Source organism: Dipodomys merriami, unplaced genomic scaffold (genome assembly GCF_024711535.1).
Source record: "Dipodomys merriami isolate MVZ:Mamm:240054 unplaced genomic scaffold, mDipMer1.0.p SCAF_5, whole genome shotgun sequence".
NCBI lineage: Eukaryota > Metazoa > Chordata > Mammalia > Rodentia > Heteromyidae > Dipodomys > Dipodomys merriami.
Window position 1 is genome coordinate 68846209 of NW_027206068.1, and position 7413 is coordinate 68853621.

At 48.0% G+C, this 7413-nt stretch overlaps 1 protein-coding gene across 2 annotated transcripts in view; it reads right to left on the reverse strand.

The window, feature by feature from the left end:
• The window catches only part of Slc37a3 (solute carrier family 37 member 3), a 53756-nt gene extending 46691 nt beyond the window's left edge, over positions 1-7065 (reverse strand). The window contains exon 1 of one of the 2 annotated variants that reach the window (XM_069996902.1): positions 6968-7065. The gene's annotated coding sequence lies outside the window, so the exon portion shown is untranslated. The remainder of the gene's footprint in view (positions 1-6967) is intronic. The other variant, XM_069996903.1, reaches the window with a different exon arrangement.
• Between the last annotated feature and the right edge of the window lie 348 nt (positions 7066-7413).

A 7413-nucleotide genomic window follows, 5' to 3' on the forward strand; every position in this document is an offset into this window, starting at 1 on the left:
GTAATGCTTTATAGAATCTAGGCATAAAAATGGATAGTTTGTCCAGCTCTTTAGGCCTTAGCTGAAGACATGTCCCATAAAAATCACAATTAAATAAGTTTGTTACCCAAAAAAATTGGGGGGAGGGGAGGTGTCATGGGGCTTGAACTCTGGGCCTGAGCACTGTCCCTCAGTTCTTCAGTTCAAGGCAAGTACTGTACCACTTGAGCCACAGAGACATTTCCGGTTTTCTAGTGGTTAATTGGAGATCAGAGTCTCATGGACTTTGCTGCCCAGGCTGGCTTTGAACCAAGATTCTCATATCTCAGCCTCTTGAGTAGCTAGGATTACAGGCATGAGCCACCAGTGCCCGCCTGTTACAAATTTACAATTAAGTTTGTTTCATCAAAATAATTAAAATGTGTATTATATCACACACACGATTCTTCTCTGCAAATATTTAAGATTTATTCAACCATTTTCAAAATACAGTACTGGGTAAGGGGAGGCCTATTTGTTTACAGCAATGGGGAATGAACCCAGAGTCTTTCTCCCACTCAGGTGTGTGTGTGTGTGTGTGTGTGTGTGTGTGTGTGTGTGTGTGTGTGTGTGTGTGTGTGTGTGTGTGTGTGTGTGTGTGTGTGTGTGTGTGTGTGTGTGTGTGTGTGTGTGTGTGTATGTGTGTGTGTGTCTGTCTGTCTGTCTGTCTGTCTGTCTGCTGTCTGTCTGTACGTGGGTGCCTGTCCTGGGGCTTAAACTCAGGGCAATGTCCCTGAGCTGTTTTGCTCAAGGAAAGTGCTCTACCACTTGAACCACAGCGCCACTTCTGGCTTTTTTGGTAGTTAATTGGAGGTAAGAGTTTCATGAGCTTTCCTGCCCAGGCTGGCTTTGAACTATGATTCTCATTCTCAGCCTCTTAGGTATCTAGGGTTAAAGAAGTGAACCAGTGGCGCCTCCCCCTACCCCCCTTTTTAGGACATGGTTTTTGTTGTTTTTGCTGGCTTTTTGGGGGGAAGTGGGGGGTCAATCATGGGGCTTGAACTCTGGGCCCGGGCCCTGTCTTGAGCTCTTTAGCACAAGGCAAGCACTTTGTTACTTGAGCCACAGTGCCACTTCCAGTTTTCTGGTGCTTAACTGGAGATAAGGGTCTCATGAACTTTCCTGCCTGGGCTGGCTTTAAACCACAATCCTCAGATCTCAGCCTCCTGAGTAGCTAGGATGATGGGCATGAGCCACCTGCATCCAGCTTGGGACAGGTTTTCAAAACTCAAACTCACATCCAGCCTCCTGAGTAGGTGGAATGCAGGCATGCACCACTACTCCTGGCTCAATGCACTGATCCCAACTAGTCTCTTGAATGAATTACTTCTATCTAAATGAAATGAAATTTTGTATCCTGTGACCAATATTCTCTCAGCCCTCCAATTACCTTATTATTTTATGTGTATGTGCCAGTACTGGGGCTTGAATTCATTTTCCCACCATCTATGCCACATGCCTTTGACTTCTTTTTTTTTTTTTTTTCTCCAGTACTGGGGCTTGAACTCAGCACCTGGGCACTGTCCCTGAGCTTCTTTTGCTCAAGGCTAGCACTCTACCACAAAGCCACATCCCCAGCCCCTTCGTTTCTTTCTTTACCTACTCAGAGAGTGTAAGATCTCCAGGGCAGCTCCTCCTCCTTCCAAAGCAGAACCGCTGGCTTCTGCCCAATGAAAATCACACCATCTCCAGATTCAAACCCACAAACCTCAAAAGACATGCAATACTGCACAGCACGCCTGCTGCACTTCCCCATCCGTTCTGCTTCCTCAGGCTGAAAGACATTCATGCGTTTCCTTTCAGCTCCCAACACCTTTCCCTCTGCAGCCCCCTCTACCTACACCGCACCTCTGCCTCCTGACCACCGCTGGCTACCTGCTACCTAACTTCCTGTCCGCCACTTCCAGGTTTATGGCTAACCCAGGCTCTCCTGGGATCCAACTCCCCCTCCTTTACCAGCCCCACACTTGGCAGCCAGGGGCTTCTGAATCCTCCACCAGGCCACATTTCACTCTTTGTCCACCTGCCTCACCTTGCTGTCAAGCACCTCCACCCTCCCATCACTGCAAAGAAAAAGCTTTTCTCCCAGTAATTGCTTTTCTTTTTTTGTCAGTCATGGGGCTTGAACTCTGGGCCTGGGTGCTGTCCCTGAGCTCTTACAGCTCAAGGTGAGTGCTCTACCACTTGAGCCACAGCGCCACTTCCAGTTTTCTAGTGGTTTACTGGAGATAAGAGTCTCACGGACTTTCCTGCCCGGGCTGGCTTTGAACCGTGATCCTCAGATCTCAGCCTCCTGAATACCTAGGATTACATGCATGAGCCACCGGCACCCAGCTCTTTACTATGGTTCTTTGATCTTTTTTTTTTTTTTTTGGGGGGGGGGTCCGGACGTGGGGCCTGAACTCTGGGCCTGGGCGCTGTCCCTCAGCTCCTTCAGCTCAAGGCTAGCGCTCTACCACTTGAGCCACAGCACCACTTCCAGCTTTTTTCTTTTTGCTTATGTGGTGCTGAGGAATCAAACCCAGGGCCTCAGGCATGCAAGGCAAGCGCTCTACCACTGAGCCACCTTCCCAGCCCTACTACGGTTCTTTACTATGGTTTGCTCCTCCTTTATCTTGGCCAATCACTCAAAACCTCCTACCATGAATGGCCTGCCCTGACTACCCTATCAAAATTAGTCTACCTTAGCACAGTGTGGTAGGACACACCTTTAGTCCCAGCTACTAGGGAAGTGAGAAGATCTCTTGAATACAGAAGTTCAAGTACAGCCTAGTCACTATGGTGAGACTCCATCTCAAAAATAAAGTAAAATGAATGGGTAAACAAATGAATGGTACTCATTAGACACTATGTTGAGAAATGAACTATGTTGAACTATGAACTTGTGGGCAGGGATGGGAGGGAAAAATGTGCTCATTACCTGACTTATGTAACTATAACCCCTCTGTACAACACCTTTATAGTAACAATTTTTAAAAATAATTTTATAGGGCTGGGAATGTGGCTTGCTTGTAGAGTGCTTGCTTAGCATGCATGAAGCCCTAGGTTCCATTCCTCAATATCACACAAAAGTGGTATGTGGCTCAAAAGGTAGAGTGCAAGCCTTGAGCAAAAAAAAAACTCAAGGATAGTGCCCAGGCCTGAGTTCAAGCTCCAGGACTGGCAAAAAAAAAAAGTTTGGGGTCTGGGAAGTTGGCTCAGGGTTAGAGTGCTTGCCTCACATGCATGAGGCCCTACGTTCGATTCCTGAGCACCACATAAGCAGAAAAAAGGCAGAAGTGGCGCTGTGGCTCAAGTGGTAGGGCGATCGCCTTGGGCTGAAGAGCTGAGGGACAGCGCCAAGGCCCAGAGTTCAGGCCCCATGACCAACCAAAAAAAAAAAATTTTTTTTATACATACACACACATATATAAAGTAAAATGGGGCTGGAAACATGGTTCAAGTGGTACAGCACTTGCCTGGCAAGTTCAATACCCTGAGTTCAAAGCTCAATACCACCAAAAATATGTGTTTCCTTGTTTCTGTTCCCTACCTCCACACCTCTCTTTCTCTTGCTGTTTCTACAAACGTCATAAAAACAGTGGCTTTCTCTGTCTAAGTCCACAGGTCTATCCTGAGGACTTCAGAGAAACTCAGAACAACCAATAAAGATTTTGAGAATAAATGATTTCACTGACCAGTGGCTCAACACTGAAAGAAGACAAAGTTCCAGGCACCTGCACTAGATATTTTACATACATTGTAATATTCAATTCTCCATGTGTTTTCTGAATGAGAAACATATGGTAGATAGTACAGATGTCCCTTGCTATATCACAGTTCACTTTCAGCTTCATTGTATCACAGATTTTTTTTAAAAAGTAAATACTGATCCCTTACCTATTGCAGGAGTTACATTCCAGAGATCTCACAGTAGGTGAAAATCCACCAAGTAGCAACAAGTGAACCTTGTAGCAAGGGCCAACTATCTAATACAGCTACTTGGCAGATGTGCAACTATCATGGGGGTCTCTGGAACATAACTCCTCTGATAGGTGAGGGATCACTGTAAAGCCTTTTGAGGGCTATGGGTGTGGCTTAAACAGCAGAGTGCTCCCAAAGAGTCTGAGGCCCTGAGTTAAAAAACTCTAGTACCACCTGAAGAAAAAAAAAACGTTTTAAGTAGAATCTCTTGAGAGAGGGATATGCATTCAAACCCAGACCTGATTCTAGATTCTAATGTTATATTGTGGTAAGTAGAAAAGTAAAGATAGACAATAACCCAGACTGAGTAAAACACAGTAATTAGAGTGATCACACATTAAACTCCCAAGTATACATCCAGGATGGGAAAAAGCATACTTATTATCACAGTGGCTCCCTGCTCAAATGAGAAGGGCCATGGACAGGCAATTTCTTTACTCTCCAGTACTCAATTTTTACATTTGCCAAGCAAAAAGATTATGTGAACTCAGCCAGGCATGGTGGCTCACACCTGCAATGCCAACTCTCAGTAGGCAGATTTGGGAAGGATCAGTGTTTGAAACCAGCACAGACATAAAGTTATCAAGAGCACAGCTCAACTATGATAACATCCCAGCTACCGAAGGCCCAGCAGAATTGTGGTCCAAGTTCAACTCCAGGGAAAAAAGATCAAATAAGCTGGTGGCTAACACAATTCTAGCTACTATGGAAGGTGAGATCTGAGTACTGAAGTCAGCCGTGGCAGGAAAGTCTATAAGACTCTTATCTCCATTAACCAGCAAATACACAGAAGTGGAGCAGTGGCTCAAGTGGTAGAGAGCCAGCTTGAGCAACAAAGCTCAGGGTCAGTGCCCAGGCTCTGAGTTCAAGCTCCAGGACCAGCACATGTGCACGCACACATGCACAGGCACACACCCACACATGCGTGCACACACACATACACACACAAATAATGCAAAAATGTCTTGGGGTGTAGTTCAAGTGGTAGAGTGCCTGCCTCGCAAGTTTCAGACCCCGAGTTAAAACCCCAGTATTGTCAAATATATAACTGTGTACTCAAAGAAAGTTGAGTTCATCGCTTTAATAGTACTGTGAATATTGCAATTAGTATCTCATTACTCAATACTGAGTATCCATTATAGCCCACATTGCCTAATTTGAAGCCATTTAACTAAACCACACAAATCCTTTCTATTCAAAATTCAAATCTTGCCAGCAATGTGGTACACACCTGTAATCCCAGAACTTAGGAAGGTGAGGCAGGAAAATTCCAAGCACAAGGCCAACCTGCACTAGCTAACAAGACCCTGTTTCAAAATAAATAAAACTTTCTTGAGATTTTTTTCTCAAATTATCTCTTTATAATAGATATTAAGTACCTGGTTATCCATAAACTATTGCATCTTATTTCAGGGTTCCAAAAACCACATTATTTCTATTTTTCTAGTTCTGTGTATATTCCAAACACAACTAGTTTTGAGGATAAAAATCTTTGGGGCTGGGGGCTGGGAAGGTGGCTCAGTGATAGAGCGCTTGCCTTGCATGCATGAGGCCCTGGGTTCGATTCCTCAGCACCACATAAGCAAAAAAGAAAAAAGCCAGAAGTGGTGCTGTGGCTCAAGTGGTAGAGTGCTAGCCTTGAGCTGAAGAGCTGAAGAGCTGAGGGACAGTGTCCAGTCCCAGAGTTCAGGCCCCACAACCAGACCCAAAAAAAAAAAAATCTTTAGGGCTGGGAGTGCAGCTCATGGAGAGAATGCTGGATATCCTAAGTTCACTCCCCAGTAAGGGAAGGGGGAGATAAAAATCTCTTCCTTGGGCTGGGAAGGTGGCTTAGTGGTAGAGTGCTTGCCTTGCATGCAAGAGGTCCTGGGTTTGATTCCTCAGCACCACATATGCAGAAAAAGCCGGAGGTGACGCTGTGGTTCAAGTGGTAAAGAGCTCGCCTTGAGCTGAAGATGTGAGGGACAATGCGTAGGCCCAGAGTTCAGGCCTATGGCCACACACACACACACACACACACACACACAACTTTCTTTTACACACACACACACACACACACACACACACACAACTTTCTTTTCCCGACTAAGCACTTTTAATAAGCTATGGTCTTTAGTGACATCATATTATCACTGATGAACAGGGACCAGTCAGAACTTTAAACAATGAACAACAAGAAATGCTTGCTCCTGACAGCTAGGACCAACCACACACTGAATTGACCTTACTTTTTACAAAAAGAACAGTTACAAGACCAGGCTGTGGTGGCCCACGCCTGTAGTCCTGGCCCTCAGCATGATCTCCTGGCCAGCTTGGGCTACAGCAAAACCCTGTCCCCCAAAGATAAAAAATAAATAAAAAAGGTGTGATTTGGCTCAGCCCAGTAACTATTCTTGCCATAAGCATTATGACCACAAGATAAGCAAACGTCAGACCAGCAGCGGTCACCTTCCCATTATCCCAAGTCGAAATCGGGAATAGACAGAACACACACGCGGCACACAAACACAATGGGGGAATGAGACCACAAGTAACTGGAGCAAATCCCTGGATGGAGATCACTCTAGAAACGCAATCCAGCTTGGGCGCTCGGAGCCTTCCCCTCCTCTGACCTCGGGGCATCCTTTGCAAAGAGAGCCACACCCCACCTGCGAAGCCCAACTACCGAGAGCCCACGCCGGCCGCTCAGAGTCCAACCCCCCCCCCACGCCCCACCAGAGGGCGGGTCGGCCTGGGCACAAAAGCCCTCGCAGCTGCGCGCGCAGGACCCCGGCCGCCGGCGCCCCCCGCGCCCGCCGCGCCCGCCGCGACCTCGGGGCCCCGCGGCACAGCGCCCGGCCCGAGGAGCCCCGCCCGGGTGGGGGTCGGGGATGGGGGCGACCACACCCACCAGCGCCCGCGCGCACTGCCCTCGGGATCCCCGGGCAGCCCCTCCGCTCCGCTCCCACACCCACTGGGGCTTGGACACCCTCGCGCCCGGACTCACGCACGCGACGACACCCGCAGGAGGCTGGCACACCCGGCCGCCGCTCGCTGTCTGCTACCCTCGCGCCGCCCCCGGCGCCACCTCACTCTCCGCGCCCCGGCCAGCGCTTCCGGATGGGCACGTGGGCTCTCTGTGCGCGGGGCACGCTGGGAGTTGTAGTCCGTCTCTGCGACTTCACCTGTGGACTGAGGAGGTCCCCGCCCTGGTCACCCCGTGATCATCGCTGCTCCGGAAGACTGATGGATTGATCATTATTTTTTCAAAAAGGCATTTTTCTGTTCTTTGTTTTTATTTAAAAAATTAACCGTGCCAGGCGCTGGTGGCTCACGCCTGTAATCCTAGCTACTCAGGAGGCTGAGATCTGAGGATCGCGGTTCAAAGCCAGCCCGGGCAGGAGAGACCGTGAGACTCCTATCTCCAATAAACCACCAGAAAACCGGAAGTGG